General features: G+C 41.4%; 1 protein-coding gene across 7 annotated transcripts in view; it reads right to left on the bottom strand.

Moving 5' to 3' along the window:
- NR2C2 (nuclear receptor subfamily 2 group C member 2) overlaps positions 1–19,650 on the bottom strand; it is a 115,284-nt gene that overhangs the window by 27,478 nt on the left and 68,156 nt on the right. The window lies entirely within an intron of this gene.

Below are 19,650 nucleotides of genomic sequence, written 5' to 3'. Positions count from 1 at the left end.
ACCTGGAAATGACCACTTTCAAGAAGGGCTGTTTCTGAAGGGAAGGCCCTGTAAATAACCTTGCCTTGCGGTGTCAGACTACAGGAAGTCCCTTGCTGACATATACCACCGTCTCCCACTTTCTGACTCAGAGGTCTTTAAGGACAGGGATCACGCCTCATTCAGGGCTGTCTCCCTAGGGCCAGCACATGGAAAGAAGACTTTAATAATAGTGTACATGTGGAAGCAGTGAAGGTGCTAACTCTGCTGAAGTCCTGACCCTTATTCCTCCTGGGACTCCCTCCACTCAGAAGCCCAGCTGTCAGAGACCGCCTCTTCCAAGAGTCGCTGCTGCGTGCATCAATCACAATTAAAACAGCTGCTCTGGCCAAGAGTAACTTCTCTTATTCCCACTCATAAAGTTCTTTGAAGCTGTTACAGGCCACGTCCTGCTCTCTCCCAGGCTAAGTGCCTGGCTTAGAGCACTGCCTACCTTCTCCCTGAGGATACCAACAGGCCCTCACCTCAAACAGGAGTCTTGGGGTTGCTGTGGCACAGCCTTGGGCAAGCGGAATTGTGCTGCATTTCAGGCTGAACTTAGTTCCCTGCAGCACATTTATGGGCAGGTCTGGCATCTGTGCCACATCTTTATAGATGTTGCTTTGTGATATGGAATTCCAGAGTTGGGCAGGAAATTTGAATGTAACACAGAGCTTTGCCAACTGTTCAAAACGGAAAATAAGATGATGCTGGTTGGTTCAAAAGAAAATGACACAGGCAAAAAAGATGCAATCACTTAACACATCTATTGAGCACCCTGTGTGTCAAGCACTGTTCTCAGTACTATGGATAGAAACATGAATACCACTAAAGTCCTACCTTGTGAAGCTAAACTTTTAGCAAGGGAAACAGACCATGAACACTGATATTATAGAATATCAGTCAGTGTAAGTGCCATGGAGAAAACTAAAAAGCTAGGTAAATGGACAGAGCGTGCCATGGAGAAGTAGCCAAGGGGCAACTTTAGGAAGACTTCTCTGAGGGAGTGATACTGAGCAAAGACCTGAATGAAGGAAGGAAGCTGCGCAGAGATGTGGCAAAGCGTGCTACAAGCTGAGGGCAGAGCAAATGCAAGACCAGAAAGAACAGCAGACTGGGGACAGCAGAGGCAAAACAAACCTTTAGCTGATGGCTGGGCACAAATCTCAGTAAATCATCATTTTCCACTTACAGGTCAAAAAATCTTTAAGGCTGAAGAAGAACAGATTTAGACAGAAGCAAAAGAAGTACCTTTCACTCTTATAATCTGTGGCATACCTAGAGTCCCCCGGAACAGTAAAACATCAGACAAAATCATTTAAAAAAAGAATTCTCTTTGCCTGACCAGGAGGTGGCGTAGTGGCGCAGTGGATAGAGCGTTGGACTGGGATGCGGAAGGATCCAGGTTCGAGACCCCGAGGTCGCCAGCTTGAGTGCGGGCTCATCTGGCTTGAGCAAAGCTTACCAGCTTGGACCCAAGGTCGCTGGCTCCAGCAAGGGGTTACTCGGTCTGCTGAAGGCCCACGGTCAAGGCACATATGAGAAAGCAATCAATGAACAACTAAGGTGTCGCAACAAAAAACTGATGATTGATGCTTCTCATCTCTCTCCGTTCCTGTCTGTCTATCCCTATCTGTCCCTCTCTCTGACTCTCTCTCTGTCCCTGTAAATAAATAAATAAATAAATAAATAAATAAATAAAACAAAAAGATAATTAAAGAATTCTCTTTAAAAAATTTTTTCCTACCCAATGCTCAACTAAATGGCTGCAGAGTGAATGACAAACACTTCTCTCAAGACTCCACAGAAGGGACTTGTGCCTTAGTTAACAGATAAGCATATGGTCTTTGAAAGGCCCTTATTACATTGAGATCTGAGTCAAATGTCTGACCTTCCTTTTCAAGTCTATAACTTCTTATTTTCTTCCTAAACTGTTTTCCCTGTTGAGAAATGAAACAGGTAATTGAGACGGGTCTTCAGTTACCAACTACAACCAAGGGAAGGCTAGTAAGTCCTTTGCCCTTCGCATGTTCAGAAATAATGCATGCTGCAACCGAGCACACAAAGTAACTGGGATGTTACTTCCTTTTATTCTATTCCCTAGTACTCTTGGTTGAGGCAAGGCAGGTATGGGGCTAGACTGGGGGGGGGGGGGTGACTGGGTCTAGACAGAGACAGTTGCTGTTGGTGACTATATAATATATCCCAAAGCCCAGATTTTACTTTTTCTCCCCAAAGATTCAGGCTCACATGAGTTCAATGAATTATTTACAAACATTTAAAAATCTTTTTATTCTTCCCTCCCAAGACATTTACATCTTCCATTCAGAGATCACCTCTATGAAAAAAACTAAACATGTATGCAGAAAAAAACCAAACAAACCCCAAACAACCTAATGGAACCCTAAGGTGACCGACCACTAGGCAAACCAAGACCTTGCTAACAAACATGACCAAGTATACGCCTGTTTAATGGGACCAAGGAAAAACCAGATTGGGAGGATGTATCCAGACTCATTAACATTTAAGTCTCCTATGGAGGAGTGGAGGAGCGGTACTGTGGGGTGAATCATGCTCCCTCAAAAAGGGATGGTTAAGTCCTAACTGCCAGGACCTGTGAATGTTACCTTATTTGGAGACAGGGCCTTTGCAGATGTAATCAAAGTTGGTATGAGGTCACATTGGAATTAGGGTGTTAGGGTGGGCCCTAAATCCAATGACTGGTGTCCTTATAAAAAGGTCATGTGACAACAGAGGTTCTCATAAACTCAGTGGTTTCCACTGCACAATTTTGAATAGCGTGGGAAATTTTAGAAATGCATTGTCACATTACAGCAGAGCTGTTTTCTACTAGCCCAAGGCCCTCTAGTTCCGTTCTCAAAGAACCTCAGTGTGACCTGACACACTGCTATTCTATTCCACACTCAGCTCCAGCCAGGCTGGGCTCATCATGTTTGTTGTCAAGAAAAGCCTGTAAATGGACTGCTGAAGGCAAAATCCAGCCAATGGATAACTTTTGTTTTGATTTCCCAAAGTTAAAAAATTTAAAAAACTGCTTACCAAAATCTAAAAATAGAGTATTTACTATAAAAACCATATCTACAGCTTTCCTGACAAACTGGAAGCTCTGGCCATCCAGGGCCAAGTCCCCCCCCCCCCCCCCCCCCCCCCATGGCATTGGTTGGCTGGGCATAGCTGCCTCTTTAGATCTTTAAATGGAGCACAGGCTCTCTGGTTCATCCCAAGCCCTACCTTGGCCACCTGGTCCTATAAACACCTGAGTTTGGGATTCTGAGATAGAGCTTTGCAGCTAGAGCCACAGATGAAAATGCTTGCTCTACGGCAGTGGTTCTCAAACTTTCTAATGCTGTGACCCCGCAATACAGTTCCTCATGTTGCGGTGACCCCAAACCAAAAAATAATTTTGGTGGCTACTTCATAACTGTAATTTTGCTACAGTTATGATTCGGAATGTAAATACCTGATATGCATTATGTATTTTCTGATGGCTTTAGGCAACCCCGCCGGGGTCGCGACCCATAGTTGAGAACCGCTGCTCTACGGCTTTCTAATTGTGTTGGTGTGGAGCAGTTAGTTATACGAGCTGTCTGAGCCTCTGTTTACATAGCTATAAAAAAAGGATTACTAGGAAAGTGAAATGATAAGATGTGTGTAAAAGTAGTTGGTACACTGCCCAGAACATAATAGGACCTTGATTAAAGTACTTCCTCTCTCTAAGCCCTCAAATACTCTCTCCTCACTTGGGAAGTCTTGTCTTAGCCTTTTCAGCTCATGTCTTTCTCTCTCAGAGGTAAAATCAAAACTTGCTACTGCAGCTCACCTCACTCTTTCATTCATTCCTCAAATACTTACAGGGGTCTATTCTGGGCTAGGTGTTTTGCTAGATTACAAGCATTATAAAGATGGTTCCTGCTCTCATGAAGCTTTTAGTTTAGTGGAAAAGATGAAAAAAATAATAAACATCAAGTAGTTAGCAATTTCAGTTTATGATACATGAGTGAAAAGATCAGGTTGGGGTAAGAGAATAACACAGGCACTTAACTTTAGAGAGGTCAAGGGAAGGCCTCTGGGAGGAAGTGGTGTTTAAAACAAGATTCAAGACTGAAGATAAAGGTTTAAGGAAAACCATTGAAGTAAATAGGAAATGTTCTGACATATAGAAAGCCCTAAGAGGAAGGAACTCAGAGTTGATCTAAAGCCCGTGGACAATTAAGAGTGACCCAAGGAGCCCAGAGAGGGATATGGGCTGCCCAGCTGGGAATTTGAATTTCAAAGTACAGTGAGAGCTATTCAAGAGGATCTTCCCTCCTAAAATCAGGTCTTTGAGTTTCTTTTACTATTTTATATCTCTCTTACATAACACACACATGTATACAAATATATACAAAATTTGTCAGATCATACAGGTCAGAGTATATTAGAGCATAACAGAAAATAATAGAGATGATTAAATTAAAAATAAAGAGTAAAAGAAATCTGTTTTAAAATGTTTTTGAGGCCCTGGCTGGTTGGCTAGTGGTAAAGTGTTGGCCTGGTGTATGGACATCCTGGGTTTCAATTCCCAGTCAGGGCACACAGGAGAAGCCACCATCTGCTTCTCCACCCCTCCTCCTTTCTCTTCTATCTATATCTCTCTCTTCCCCTCCTGCAGCCATGGCTTGGTTGGAGCAAGTTGGCCCCGGGTGCTGAGGATGGTTCCCTGGCGGCACCTCAGGTGCTCCAGATGGGCAGAGCAAACCCCAGCAGGGGGCTTGCTGGGTGGATCCCAGTTAGGGCATGTGCGGGAGTCTGTCACTCTGACTCCCTGCTTGTCACTTAAGGGGAAAAAAAGAAACAAAAAATGTTTTTGACCTATGCAAAAAATGGTAAATGAAATCAGGCCTAGGCCAGGTAGCTCAGTTGGCTGGAACACTGTTCTGATAACAACAAGGTTGTGGGTTCAATCCCTATTCAGGGCACATACAAGAATCAACCAATGAATGCATAAAGAAGTGGTACAACAAATCGATGTTTCTTTCTCTCTCTAAAATCAATACTTTAAAAAACCAAGCTGTTTAAAAATCTCAACAGACTGAAAATAAGGTAAATAAATCTTATTTAAGTATAAATTTTAACTCATACGAATAGTGTTGCTCATAGTCAATGATCAAACAAGTTAACTTCTCCATTTAGCCCCACTAAATCAATCCCTACAAAGTTTACGTGGCTAAATATGTAATTTGACACACTTTCTTCCCTGAATAACATAAAAGAGGCCCTGGCCGGTTGGCTCAGTGGTAGAGCATCGGCCTGGCGTGCAGGAGTCCCGGGTTCGATTCCTGGCTGGGGCACACAGGAGAAGCACCCATCTGCTTCTCCACCCCTCCCCTTCTTCTTCCTCTCTGTCTCTCTCTTCCCCTCCCGTAGCCAAGGCTCCACTGGAGCAAGGTTGACCCAGGCGCTGAGGATGGCTCTGTGGCCTCTGCCTCGGGCACTGGAATGGCTCTGGTTGCGACAGAACGACGCCCCAGATGGGCAGAGCATCGCCCCCTGGTGGACATGCCAGGTGGATCCCAGTCGGGCACATACAGGAGTCTGTCTGACTGCCTCCCTGTTTCCGGCTTCAGAAAAATACAAATAATAATAATAATAATAATAATAACATAAAAGTGTTTTCTAAAAAGATTCAGTGTTTTAACTAAGGGAATGATAAATGCTTTACATTTTAAACAGATCTTCCTAGATGCTGGATGAAAAAAAATAGCAAAACAAAAAAAGTGGAAGCTGAGGAACTGTTGGCATGCCACTAGAGTGAAAGCTGACAGTGGGCCTGGAAAGAAGAGGATCACTGTGAGATATATACACACTTGAGGGCAGAGTGACAACATGTGCAGGTAGGTGAAGATGTGACGATTGGAGAATGAAGACTCAGGAATGACTCTCAGGTTTCTAGCCTGAGTAATGGGGTGGTGGAGAGGCATGTGTTGGTAAGAATTCAGATGTCTGGTTTTGGCTTGCCAAATATGAGATATCCAAGTACATATATGCAGTAAACTACCAGATAAATGAGCTTGGAGCTCAAAGTAAGCTTCTAGTTTCAACTTCAACATGTAAAAAACAGAGAAGTCATCACTGCAGCCAATCAATGACTTTCTTTGGGCAAAGCAAACTCCATCCTGAAATCTGCAGAGGTAAATTCACAAAGTCTGAGATCTGCGTACTTGGAGCAGAAGCTAAACTGGAAGGACATGCAAATGATAATTATAATGAATTGCTGGATATTTAGCATGGACTATAGGGAGTCACAGTCTTAGCTCCAGGGACCCCACTTGGTTTTCACTGGGAAGAGGTGAGAAAGATCCCCTGGTGGCTCTGGCAGGGGAAGGGGAAAAGTAATTTTTGTAAAATTAACTCAAGAGTGTTCTCCATAACCAAGGCCTATTCGCCAATGGGAAAGACTTTACAGCAGTCTTATTCCATCTGGGAAAACTCTAGGCCCCTCTAGCCTTGCTGACTCATGAAGGGTGGGTAGGGGTAATTAAGAAACACTTGTAAAGGTCAAATCCCAAGGACACAGGACCACCAAAAAAACTGAGATTTCATCACAAGATTACAGAATGCTTCCTCTCCCATCACACCAAAAGGGCTACAGTATAACAGAGGTTACAGCTCAAAGAGCTTCAACACATAGACTCTCTGAGGAGAAATATCTAAAGGAAGCCCTAACTCAACAGGGAAGACAAAAACAAAGACACTAGAGGAATTTGAAGCTTCAGGTACCTACAGCTACAGCAAACTTTAAACAGCTCAACTCCTAGCCAGATTAACACAGATTCTCATAACTAGAGGCTTTACCTCAGCTCCTATTACCTAATATAGCTGATAATATCTATCCTTCAATAAAAAATGTACAAGACATGCCAAAAGGCAAGAGAAACATATTCTGAAGAGACAAGATAAGCATCAGAACCAGACTCAGATAGGACATAAATGTTGGAATGATGAGACCAGGAATTTAAAATAACCATGATTAATCTGTTAAGGCCTCTAAAGGAAAAAAGTTGACAACACACAAAAATGGATGAGAAATGTAAGCTGAAGTGGAAATTCTCAGAAAGTAGAAAATGGCAGAATTCAAAAACAATGTAATAGAAATAAAGAATGCTTTGATGGCTTATCAGCACGCTAAATACAACCAAGGAAAGAATCAGTGAGCCTGAAGATAGGTCAATAGAAACTTCCCAACTAAAATGCAAAGGGAAAAAAATGAAATAAGAAAAAAAAAAGAAACAGGAAATCCAAGAACTATGGGACAATTTAAAAGTATACCATATTTCCCCATGTATAAGACGTACCCCTTTTCAAAAAATGTGGGGTCTAAAAATTGGGTGCATCTTATACAGTGGTTGTAGATTTTTTTACTTGCATCTCCTGCTTTTTCGCACTTGTTTTTGCACTCATTGCTGAAGACAGTGATTTGTCATCAGACACAGATGAGGACAAGCTAATGGATGGGAGTTTTGACAGTGATGAAGAATTGTATGAATTTTATGATGAATAAAACTTGAGGTCGATAACTTTATATAACACAAAATTTCTTCTCAAATTTTGCGCCCCAAAATTAAGGTGCATCTTATACATGGGATCATCTTATACATGGGGAAATACAGTAACATACATATAACTGAAATACCAGAAAGAGAATAAAGAAGAAATATTTGATGTAATAATGACTGAGAACTTTATAAAATTAATGCAAGACCATCAAACCAGAGATCCATGAAGCTTAAGACATCCAAACAGAAAAATGCTGAAAACTATATCTAGGCACATCCTGTTTATAAGGCCAAATACAAATTCAAGATAAGAGGCTTAGTTCTCCCTGTTGAAAATAAGAGAAGAGACTTCTCTCCCCTCTTCCTTTCCTTTTAGAACTCCTGCTATATCCTTTTCATATATAAGTAAATCTTCATAATGGTTAGATAAGTCTCTTATCAGTCTTAAACCTTAGGAATGTTTTCTCAAGGACTTGGAAGCCATCTTTTCAAAATGCAAACTACAAAAGAGAAAGTTGTCTTACCTTGCCATCCTGTGGAAGATAAAGAATCTAACTAGGTGGGCAACTTGCTCCCATTTTTAAACTACTTCCCGTCATAAAGATGTAAGAATTTTGTTTCTGCCTGACTGGTGGGGTAGCAGTGGATAGGGTGTCAACCTGGGACAATGAGGTGCCAGGTTCGAAACCCTGAGATTGTCAGCTGGAGCACGGGGTCCCTGACCTACGTGTGGGATCATTGACATGATCCCAAGGTCACTAGCTTGAGCCCAGGTCGCTGGCTTAAGCAAGGGGTCACTGGCCCAGCTGGAAACCCCCCCACTGAAATCAATGAACAATGAAAAGTGCCACAACTACAAGATGATGCTTCTCATCTCTCCCTTGCAAAAAAAATGAAGTTGGTCTCCCTTTCTCAATTAAGTGAAGATAAAGTAAAAATCTTTTCTTTCTTATTCTTAATCATCTAAAAATAATTGTTTAAATTAAGTTAATAATACCAATGTACTGGGTAATTATAGCATGTGGATAAGTGAAATAAATGACAACAATGTCACAAGGAATGGGAGGGAGGAGGGAACTGGAAATCCTGTTACAAGGTACTGTACCTGTATTATATATGAAACAGAATAGTGTTATTTGAAGGTAGACTTAGATTAGTTAAAAGTGTTTATTGCAAACTTTAGGACAACAACTAAAAACATTTGTAAAGTGTATCTTATACACTAACAGAAGAAATAAAAGAGATCATATAAATTGCTCAATCAGCCTGACTGGTGGTGGCACAGTGGATAGAGCATCAACCAGGAATATTGAGGACCCAGGTTCAAAACCCTGAGGTCACTGGCTTGAGCTCGGGAACACTGGTTTGGCCTTAGCCCCCTGGTCAAGGCACATATAAGAAGCAATCAATGAACAACTAAAGTGATACAATTATGAGTTGATGCTTCTCATCTCTCTCCCTTCCTGTCTCTCTCTCTAAAAAAAAATAATAAAATTTAAAAAAATTGCTCAATCAAAACCAGAGAAGGCAGAAAAAGAAGCCTTTGGCAACAAATAGAAAACAGTTACACATATGTGTTAATATTAATCCAAGTAATCTAATGAACAAGGTGAACTGAGGAACAGAATAGAGGCAGAGGCAGGGTAGGGGAAGCAGAGGGACAGCTGTCGGAGGGAAGGGGGATGAGGGGACGGGATCAGAGAAGGTGAAGGGATTAGTGAAATTATATCTATATAACACATAGATACAGATAACAGGAGAGCAAATCCCAGAGGAAAGGGGGGCGGGAGGGAGTTAGGGGGAAGTGGGCAAAGGGTTTGTAATGGGGAGCTTGTGGTTGGGGGTGTTATATTGAGTGGGACACTTGAATCCATGTTAACACAATAAAATAAAAAATTTAATAAAAAAATATTAATCCAAGTATATCCAAAATCACTTCAAATGTGAATGGTCAGCATATGGCTAAAAAAAGAAGACCCAACTATAAATTATCTATGGGAAACCCTAGACACAGATAAATTAAAAGCAAAGGGATAGGCCCTGGCCTGTTGGCTCAGTGGTAGAGCACTGGTCTAGTGTGTGGAAGTCCAGAGTTTGATTCCCTGTCAGGGCACACAGGAGAAGCACGCATTTGTTTTTCTACCACTCCCCCTCTTGCTTCTCTCTCTCTCTCTTTCTTCCTCTCCTGCAGCCATGGCTCGATTGGAGCGAGTTAGCTTGTGGCCCTGATGATGGCTCCATGGCCTCGGCATCAGACTCTAAGATAAGCTCAATGAGGAGCAACATTCCAGATGGGCAGAGCATTGCCCCTCATGGCCTTGCCGGGTGGATCCCAGTCGGGGCACATGTGGGAGTCTGTCTCTCTGCCTCCTCTCCTCTCACTGAATTAGAAAAAAAAAGTGTCACCCCATTAAAAATAAATACAATAAAAAAAACAAAACAAAAAAAAACACTAATGAAAATCCAAAAAAAAAAAAAAAAGAAAAAAAGAAAAAAAAAAGTGCAGAGATAAAGATACCATGCTAAGACTACAAGACAGCTGGAGTGTCTATATTAAAAATTAATTTAGCCCTGGCCGGTTGGCTCAGCGGTAGAGCGTCGGCCTAGTGTGCGGAGGACCCGGGTTCGATTCCCGGCCAGGGCACACAGGAGAAGCGCCCATTTGCTTCTCCACCCCTCCGCTGCGCTTTCCTCTCTGTCTCTCTCTTCCCCTCCCGCAGCCGAGGCTCCATTGGAGCAAGGATGGCCCGGGTGCTGGGGATGGCTCTGTGGCCTCTGCCTCAGGCGCTAGAGTGGCTCTGGTCGCAACATGGCGACGCCCAGGATGGGCAGAGCATCGCCCCCTGGTGGGCAGAGCGTCGCCCCCTGGTGGGCGTGCCGGGTGGATCCCGGTCGGGCGCATGCGGGAGTCTGTCTGACTGTCTCTCCCCGTTTCCAGCTTCAGAAAAAAGAAAAAAAAAAAAAGGAAAAAAAAATGGCAGAACAAGGAAAATATCAGGAATAAAGAGGGACATTGCATGATGATAATAGCTCAATTCCCCCAAAAGACATAACAACTCTAAATGTGTATGCACCTAACAGTGAAGCTTCAAAATATGTGAGGCAAAAACTGATAGAACTGCCAAGGAGAAACAGAGAAATCAAGTATATATTACAGCTGGAGATGCCACTGCTTCTCTGTCAGTAATTAATAAGAAAGCAGGCAGAAAATAAAGATATAGTGGACCAGAATAGCATTATTAATAGCTGACAGTTATAAAATAATCCATCTAATAACATCAGAATACACATTCTTCTCAAGCTCGTGCGGAACATTCACTAAGACATCATATTCTGAGCCACAAAATACATCTTTAAAAAAGCAGTAATAGATAGCTAGAAAAATCCCAAATATTTAGAAATTAACACGCTTTTGAATAACACATAGGTAAAAAAAAAAGTCTCAAAGAAAAATTTTAAATATTTTTAACTAAATGGGGCTCACAACAGAGGTCTGGACCATAGAAAGAATGGCATTTAAAAGCCATGGGTTCAGCTAGAAAAATACAGACAGGAGAAAGTGGACCCAGAACAGAATTCTGAGAAACACCAACATTGAGCAGTCCAGCAGAAAAGGTGCAAGAAATAATTAGTCAATACCATAAAAATTAGCCCAGAATTATTTCCTGTAAGTTTTATGAATATGAATTCTCCTATAAAACAGATACTTAGCTGACTGACTAATCTGAAATGTTGCAGATCAGTGGTTCTGAAAAAACCTAATATTTTGATATATATATATACTTGCCTTTGGATTATAAAGTACATTTAATGTAATAAGATAATCAAAATAAAATTAAGACAAAATTTTAAGAAGCCTATTGATTGAAAAGTAAACAGGAAGTGGTACAGAAAAGGATGGGGAAAAGAGCCTTCTCTTATTATAATTATATAAAATTTGAGTAGCAGCTTGGATATTCAAAAACAGAATAAATAATAGAAATGCAAAATTTATAAAGCAATGATGTATCATTTCACTTAGAAAACATAAATATTAAAAGGCATATATATACACACACATACACACACTTCCAGTCAAAATGGCAGCCTAGGTAAACAAGGTACTCCAATCTTTCCACAAACACATCAAAAGTACAAGTAACTACAGAACAACCATTATTCAGAACCCCCTGAAATCTGGCTGAACGAAAGTCCTACACCTAGGGCAAGGTTTGGGAACCTATGGCTTGCGAGCCAGATGTGGCTTTTTGATGGCTGCATCTGGCTCGCAGACAGATCTTTAATTAAAAAAATAATAACGTTAAAAATATAAAACATTCTCATGTATTACAATCCATTCATTTCCTACCACTCATGTTATGGTTGTGGGTGGCTGGAGCCAATCACAGCTGTCCTCCGGGACAACGCCAAATTTTTATTGGATAATATGTAACGTACACGGGTCGTTGTATGGCTCTCACGGAATTACATTTTAAAATATGTGGCGTTCATGGCTCTCTCAGCCAAAAAGGTTCCCGACCCCTGAACTAGGGGATTGAAGAAGCCACATGGAAACTAGTAAGAGGGGTAGCAACGTGGAATGGGCTGGTCCCACACCCACGTGTGATGGTTTAAAAATCAAGAGGGATATCTCTGCTACAGAGGTCCCTCCTGAGGAGCAATGGATCCCAGCCCCACACCAGGCCCCCCAGATGAGGTTCTAGAGCCAGGAGGAAAATTCCCCATAACTTTTGGCTGTAAAAACCAACAGGGATTGTGGCTAAGTAAAATGAAGGGCTGCAGGAATCCCAGGCAGTCCTCTTAAAGGACCCACATGTGGACTTACTTGGACTCATTCCTTCTGAGCTCAAGCACTGGGGCAGCAGCTTGAAAGGAACCAGGGACATACAGGGAGGAACCAGATTGTCTGGCATCAATGTAAGAGCTGGGAGGGCAGCTTTCTGCCAGACAAAAGTGCTGGCAGAGGCGACTGTTCCTTTTCTGATACCTCCATCCACTCAGAGCCAGCAGGCGGGCAACATATCTGAGTTTCCTCAAACTAGCTGTCAATGTTGACCCTGCCTAGGTGATTGATTCCCTGACACCCTGCCCAACCCAAATTGCGGGCCTACCCAAAGACATTTCCAGTGGCTGTTCCATACATTTGGCCTCTTTTGTCTCATGCTTCTGACTTTCCTAAAACCTTTCAAACAAGCAGTATCTGGCCTCTGTGTAACCCATTACTTCATGCCTGGCACTAGTGGCAGCCAGCCTTGGTTCACAGCTTGGCCTTTCCTGGGCACCTCCAAACCCAGAAGTAGCAGCCATCTGCACATCACTCTGTGGCTTGAGTTGGGTGGCAGGGCAGAACTGGTGGCTGACCTTGCTCAACTGAGGCGGCCCCAAAGACAGTATACATGGCTGACAGCTTCAGACTATGTCAGATTACAACTTTAGCATCTCAAAGAGTGACACACTCAAAGGATGGGCTTGGTGAACACCAAAGCCCCATGAAGGAAGTCCTGCTCCGTAGGTTTGACTCTTGCACAGCAGCTCCTCTGCTGTACTTGTAGTCAGTCCTCCCAGCTGACTGGCCTGGGGGTCAATCCCTCCCAGTGATGCCAATAGCAATGAAGGCTCAACTACAACAGGAAAGTTCACACAGCCCACACAGAGGGGTACCTAGAGTGTCCAGCTTGGATGACTGTGCCATTGGGCCTAGAGGACACCTCCTCTACAAGGCCATTCTGTCAAGTCTGGGACACATAGCAGCTCTACCTAATACATAGATACAAATATAGGGAAGCAGCCAAAATGCAGAGACCAGGAAACATGTCCCAAATGAAAGAACAGAAGAAATCTTCAGAAAAAGAACTAAATGAGCCCTGGCCGGTTTGCTCAGTGGATAAGAGTGTTGGCCCAGTGTGCAGAAGTCCAAGGTTCAATTCCTAGTCAGGGCACAGGTGAGAAGACACCATCTGCTTCTCTTCCCCTGTTTCTTTCTCTCTTCCATTCTTGCAGCAAATGGCTTGAATGGTTCGAGCATTGGCCCCATGCACTGAGGATAGATTGGTTGATTCAAGCATTGGCCCCAGATGGGGTTGCCAGGTGGATCCTGGTCGGGGTGCATGCGGGAATCTGTCTTACTATCTCCCCTCCTCTCATTTAAAAAAACAAAACAAACAAACAAAAGAATTAAATGAAATGAAGGCACCCAAGCTGCCAGATACAGAGTTCAAAACAATGGTTATAAGGATGCTCAGGAATTTAGGGAGAATTTCAGCAGCATGAAAAAGGATATAGAAACCATAAAAAGGGATCAGTCAGAAATGAAGGCTATACTAATTGAGATGAAGAATAATTTGGCCAGACTAGGCAGTGGCACAGTGGATAGAGCGTCAGACTGGGATGCATAGGGCCCAGATTTGAAACCCCGAGGTCACTGGCTTGAGCGCGGAGTTGCTGGCTTGAGCCATAGATATGACCCTATGGTCACTGGCTTGTGCCTAAAGGTCGCTGACTTGAAGCCCAAGGTCGCTGGCTTAGGCCCAAGGTCATTGGCTTGAGCAAGGGGTCACTTGCTCTGCTGTAGTGCCCAGACAAGGCACATATGAGAGAGCAATCAATGAACAAGGTGCCACAACGAAGAATTGATGCTTCTCATCTCACCCTTCTTGTCTGTCTGTCCCTATCTCTGACTCTCCATCCGTTTTTTTAAAAAAAAAAATAATTTAGAGGGAATCAACAGTAATGTAGATGGTTCCAAGTATCATATCAGCTGTCTGGAATATAAGGAAGCAAAAAACATCCAATCAAAACAGATAAAACACCCCCAAAATGAAGATAGTATAAGGAGCCTCTATGACAACTTCAAGCACACCAACATTTGTATCATAGAGGTGCTGGATGGAGAAGAGAGAGAAGAAACTGAAAACCTATTTGAAAAAATAATGACAGAAAACTTCCCAAACCAGGGGGTTAGGAAATAGACATACAAGTGCAGGAAGCACACAGAGTCCCCCAAATAATTAACAGAAACAGTTCCACACCAGACACATAACTACAAGGCAAAAGGTTAAAGACAAAGAGAGAATCCTAAAAGCAGCAAGAGGAAATCAGTTAGTTACCTACAAGGGAGCTCCCATAAGACTGTCAGCTGATTTCTGAAGAAAAACTTTGCAGGACAGAAGGGGTTGGCGAGAAATATTCAAAGTAATGAAAAGCAAGGTCCTACAACCAAGATTACTCTATCCAGCAAAGCCATCATTTAAAATTGAAGGACAAATAAAGAGCTTCCCAGAAAGCTAAAAGAGTTCACCATAATCAAAACAATATACATGAAATGTTAAAATGGTCTTTAAGAAGAAGAAAAAAGATAAAAAAATATGAACAATAAAATGGCAATAAATACAAATATATTAACAATTGAATCTAAAAACAAAATAAATGAACAAGCAGAACAGAAACAGACTCGGAGAACATTTTGAAAGTTGTCAGATAGGAGAGGTGCTAGGGGGATGGGTGAAAAAGTGGACAGGATTAGAAGTACAAATTGGTAGTTACAGAATAGTCACAGGGATATAAAGTACAGCATAGGGAAAATAGTTAACAGTATTGTAATAACTATATATGATGTCAGATGTATGTGAGAGTTATCAGGATGATCACTTAGTAAGTCATATAATGTCTAATCACTGGGTTGTACACCTGAAACTAATACATTGTATGTCAACTATAATAGAAAAATAAAGATTTTTTTTAAAAAAGCATATGAAACACAGTATACAGTTGGGTGTGTGGGGAAAGAAATACTCTCGTATCAGGCTGGTAGAAGTTGGTACAACCTCTTTGGAAGGCACACTGGCAATGACTGTCAAAATTACACATGGACACAGAGCTAACAGCATATTCAATCGTGAAAGCTGAAAGCTTTTCCTCTAAGATCAGGAACAACACAAGGATACCTACTCATATCATTTTTATCTCACATGGAATTGGTAGTCCTGGTCAGTGTAATTAGGCAAGGGAAAAAATAAAGCGTCCAAATTGCAAAGGAAGAAAAACTGTCACTATTTGCAGATGACATTATATTATATATAAGAAATCCTAAAGACCCCATCAAAAAAACTGTTAGAAATAATAAACAAATTTAGTAGTGTTGCAGGACAGACAACCAATATACAAAAACCTGTTGCATTTCTATACACACTAATGATGTACTATCATAAAGAGAAATTAAGAAAACAATCCCATTTCCAATTGCATCAAAAAGAATATAATACCAAGGAATTAATTTAACCAAGGAGGTGAAAGATCTATATACTGAAAACTGTAAGACACTAATAAAAAAATAATCAAAGACATAAATAAATGGAAAGATATTACATGCTCATGAATTAGAAATTAATAAAATGTCCAAATACTGTATATTCTCACTTACCTGTGGAATCTTAGAAACAAAACAAATAAAAAATCTCCACAAACTCATAGATAAAGAGCACAGTTTGATGACTGCCAGAAGCAGCAGTTTGGAGTGAGTGCTATGGGTAAAGCTGGTCAAAAGGTACAAACTTGCAGTTATAAAATAAGTAAATCATGGGGATGTAATGTATAACATAGTGACTACTGTTAATAATACTTTATTGTATGTATGAAAGTTACCTTAAAAGTTCTCATCACAAGAAAAAAATGTAACTATGTATGGTAATAAATAATAACTAGGTTTACTGTGGTGATCATTTCTCAATACAGGCAAATATCAAATCATTATGTTGCACACCTGAAAACTAATATGCTATATGTCAATTACAGTGCCCCCCCCAACAACATTCAAGGTTGTTTCCTTAAAATGTTGACGAAATGCTGTAAGAATTAAACTCTTGTTTCTATCAATTAGCCTGTGGTAAAGTTGGTTTTGTTACACATTGTTTCACTTAAAGTTGCAGAACCTATTGATGATGTTAAGTGAGGACCTACTGTATACTCAATAAAAAAATTTACACATGGACATGCCTTTTCTCCCAGCAATCTTACTTTGAGGAATTAACTGTACAGAAATACTCTCACATGTGCTAAATTAAGCAGGTTATTCAACTGCAGTATCCATGAAATGGGACAACAAATCACCACTTACGAAAAAGAGGAAAAGAGATTAAGGAAAAAGAGTAAAGTGTAAAAAAATGTGGGCAAAACGTTGACACACATTTAAAAATACGCTGTAGGCCCTGGCCAGTTGGCTCAGCAGTAGAGTGTTGGCCCAGTGTGTGGAAGTCCCACGTTCGATTTCCAGTCAGGGCACACAGGAGAAGCAACCATCTGCTTCTCTACCCTTCCCCTTCTCCTTCTTCTTCTCTCTCTCTCTTCCCCTCCCGCAGCCAAGGCTCCACTGGAGCAAAGTTGGCCCGGGCACTGAGGATGGCTCCATGACCTCTGCCTGAGGCACTAGAATGGCTCTGGCCACAATGGAGCAACGCCCCAGATGAGCAGAGCATCGCCCCCTGGTGGGTATGCTGGGTGGATCGTGGATCCTAGTCAGGCACATGCTGGAGTCTGTCTGACTGCCTCCCAGCTTCTAACTTCAGAAAAATACAAACAAAACAAAAATATATATATGCTGTATGTTTTTATATATGTGCTTGTTAGTGTATATGCAGAGCCTGTCTCTGAAAATAGTAATATGGTAACAGTGGTTACCTCTTAGGAAACAGGGAAGAAGAGGAAAAGTAGACTCATCTTTTACTCTGTACCCTGTTTGGTGTGATTTTTTTAATGGCATGCACTATTAGCCATTCAATGCCTACAAACAAGTAACAGCTTCTAGCAGTACTTGAGGGGGTCCACTAGAACATAAGAGTGAGAAAGAAACATAAGATGGTTGTGGATGTGGAAATGGCAGAGAACAGGTACAGGTAGCTCAAAGAAGGGATGTATAGGAATAAAAAAACTGGTAAAAGAGAGACGTAGGCAAAAGGGAGTGTTATAAGAGCCCAAGATGCCTTCCTCAGGGGATCGTAATAAAGATTGAAAAATTTAAAAATAAATATATAAACAGCAAAAGTTCTTTTAGTAAAACTTGAAACCTTTTAAGTAGCTAAAAGAACTATTTTATAATATATATGTATTTTATAAGCTCAAATTTAAACATTACCTTAGGTCAAACAATGAGTACAATGATGCTCTCCTGAAAAATACTAACTTGAAATGGGGAGTATGGAAAACTATCTCGGGAAAACCTTAAAAACACAAACGTGGAGGCCCTGGCTGGTTAGCTCAGTGGTAGAGCGTTGGCTTGGCATGTAGATATCCCAATTTTGATTCCTGGTCAGGGCACACAGGAGAAGCAACCATCTGCTTTTTCACCCCGCACCTCTCCTTCTCACAGCCATAGCTCACTTGGTTCTAGCACATCGGCCACAGCACTGAGGATGGCTCTGTGGAGCCTCTGCCTCAGGCACTAAAAACAGCTTAGTTGCGAGCATGGCCCCAGATGGGCAGAGCATCAGCCCCAGATGGGGGCTGCTGGGCGGATCCCAGTCAAGGTGCATGTAGGAGTCTGTCTCTCTCCCTCCCCTCTTCTCAACTTGGAAAAGAAGGAAAAAAATACACAAAGGTGGCAAGAGAAGTTTTAAACCAAGGTCTTCCCCAAGGAGAATAAACACAGCAGTACAAGTGAGTGCACTGATGCTCTCCAGAGTGTCAAATTTGTTACATGACATGTCCAAGTATATTTTCCTTTAAATCTATCATAATCACTTTGAAAGATAGACTAAAAAATAAAATTTGAATCTAATGCTTATGTAATCTGGGAAGCAATAAGGAACACAATTTGAAAACCACGGGCCTGGAATGATGTACATGATGAAAACCTGTGAGATTTACTGAAAGCTTTGTTGTGATTCAATGACACAGATCAAGCTTCATTCTCAGATAAGTGGTGTTCTCCTATGACTCTTCTTAATCCCCCATCTCCTCCCACAATTCCCACGCTAGAACCCTGTATCCCAAAAAACATCAGCTCTCAACCCCAGCTACAAGGCTACCTCCCAATCTCACTCTGTGAACTGACACCTTTCCTACTTGGCCCCAAAGCCCTTTTACAGCCATTAGGATAACAATACTGGTGAACATGAGTCTATGTTTCAGCTCACCTTCCACTGGCCTGCATAACTAGATTATTTTGGTCTTGTACTGATTGCCACACCTTAATTATCATTATTAAAAATCAGTAATATAAATCCTGGAATGGAAAAATATCCTGGAATGGAAAAATATAGCTATAAAGTATTTAACTGGGATAACTGATACATTTTAATATATGGACTGTGGATTAAATAATGGCATGTTTCAATATTAAATCTCCTGATTTTGATAACTATTACTGTGATTATGTAAGAGAATGTCTTATAAGTATTGAAGTATCCATGGCAAAAAGGCATGATGTCTCTAATTCTCAAATGATTCAGAAAATATATATATACATACAATCAGAATGTGTACAAAAAACAATTGGTGAATCTGGAAGAAGGGTATAATGGATTTCTATGTACTATTTTCCATGAGTTTATTTTATTTTTAGTATTTTATTTATTCTATAAAATTTTTTTTAAATTGTAATTCAGTTGCTAACATTTATTGATGTTACCTTCTATAAGATTAAAGGAATTACCTCATTTTATCCTTTTAAAAAATCTATTCCATTCAGAGTCAAAGCTTCTAAATGTTGCCTAGCCTGTCACTCTATTGTTTCATCTTTCCCTCCCTACCTTATTACAGAAGCTACTATTTGGTTTCTAAGCATTGTTATTCATTAAACATCATAGTACTTATTTCCTTCCTAGGCCCTAGGGTAGGGGTTGGGAACCTATGGCTAGTGAGCCAGATGTGGCTCTTTTGATGGCTGCATCTGGCTCACAGACAAATTTTTTTTTTTGTATTTTTTCTGAAGCTGGAAACGGGGAGGCAGTCAGACAGACTCCCAGCACGCCCACCAGGGGGAGATGCTCTGCCCATCCCAGGCGTTGCTCTGTCATGACCAGAGCCACTCTAGCGCCTGGGGCAGAGGCCAAGGAGCCATCCCCAGCACCCGGGCTGTCTTTTT

Source organism: Saccopteryx leptura, chromosome 10 (genome assembly GCF_036850995.1).
Source record: "Saccopteryx leptura isolate mSacLep1 chromosome 10, mSacLep1_pri_phased_curated, whole genome shotgun sequence".
In the NCBI taxonomy this organism is placed as follows: Eukaryota; Metazoa; Chordata; class Mammalia; order Chiroptera; family Emballonuridae; genus Saccopteryx; species Saccopteryx leptura.
The sequence above is the reverse complement of the archived record's forward strand: the minus strand, read 5'-3'. Positions and strand labels throughout refer to the sequence as shown.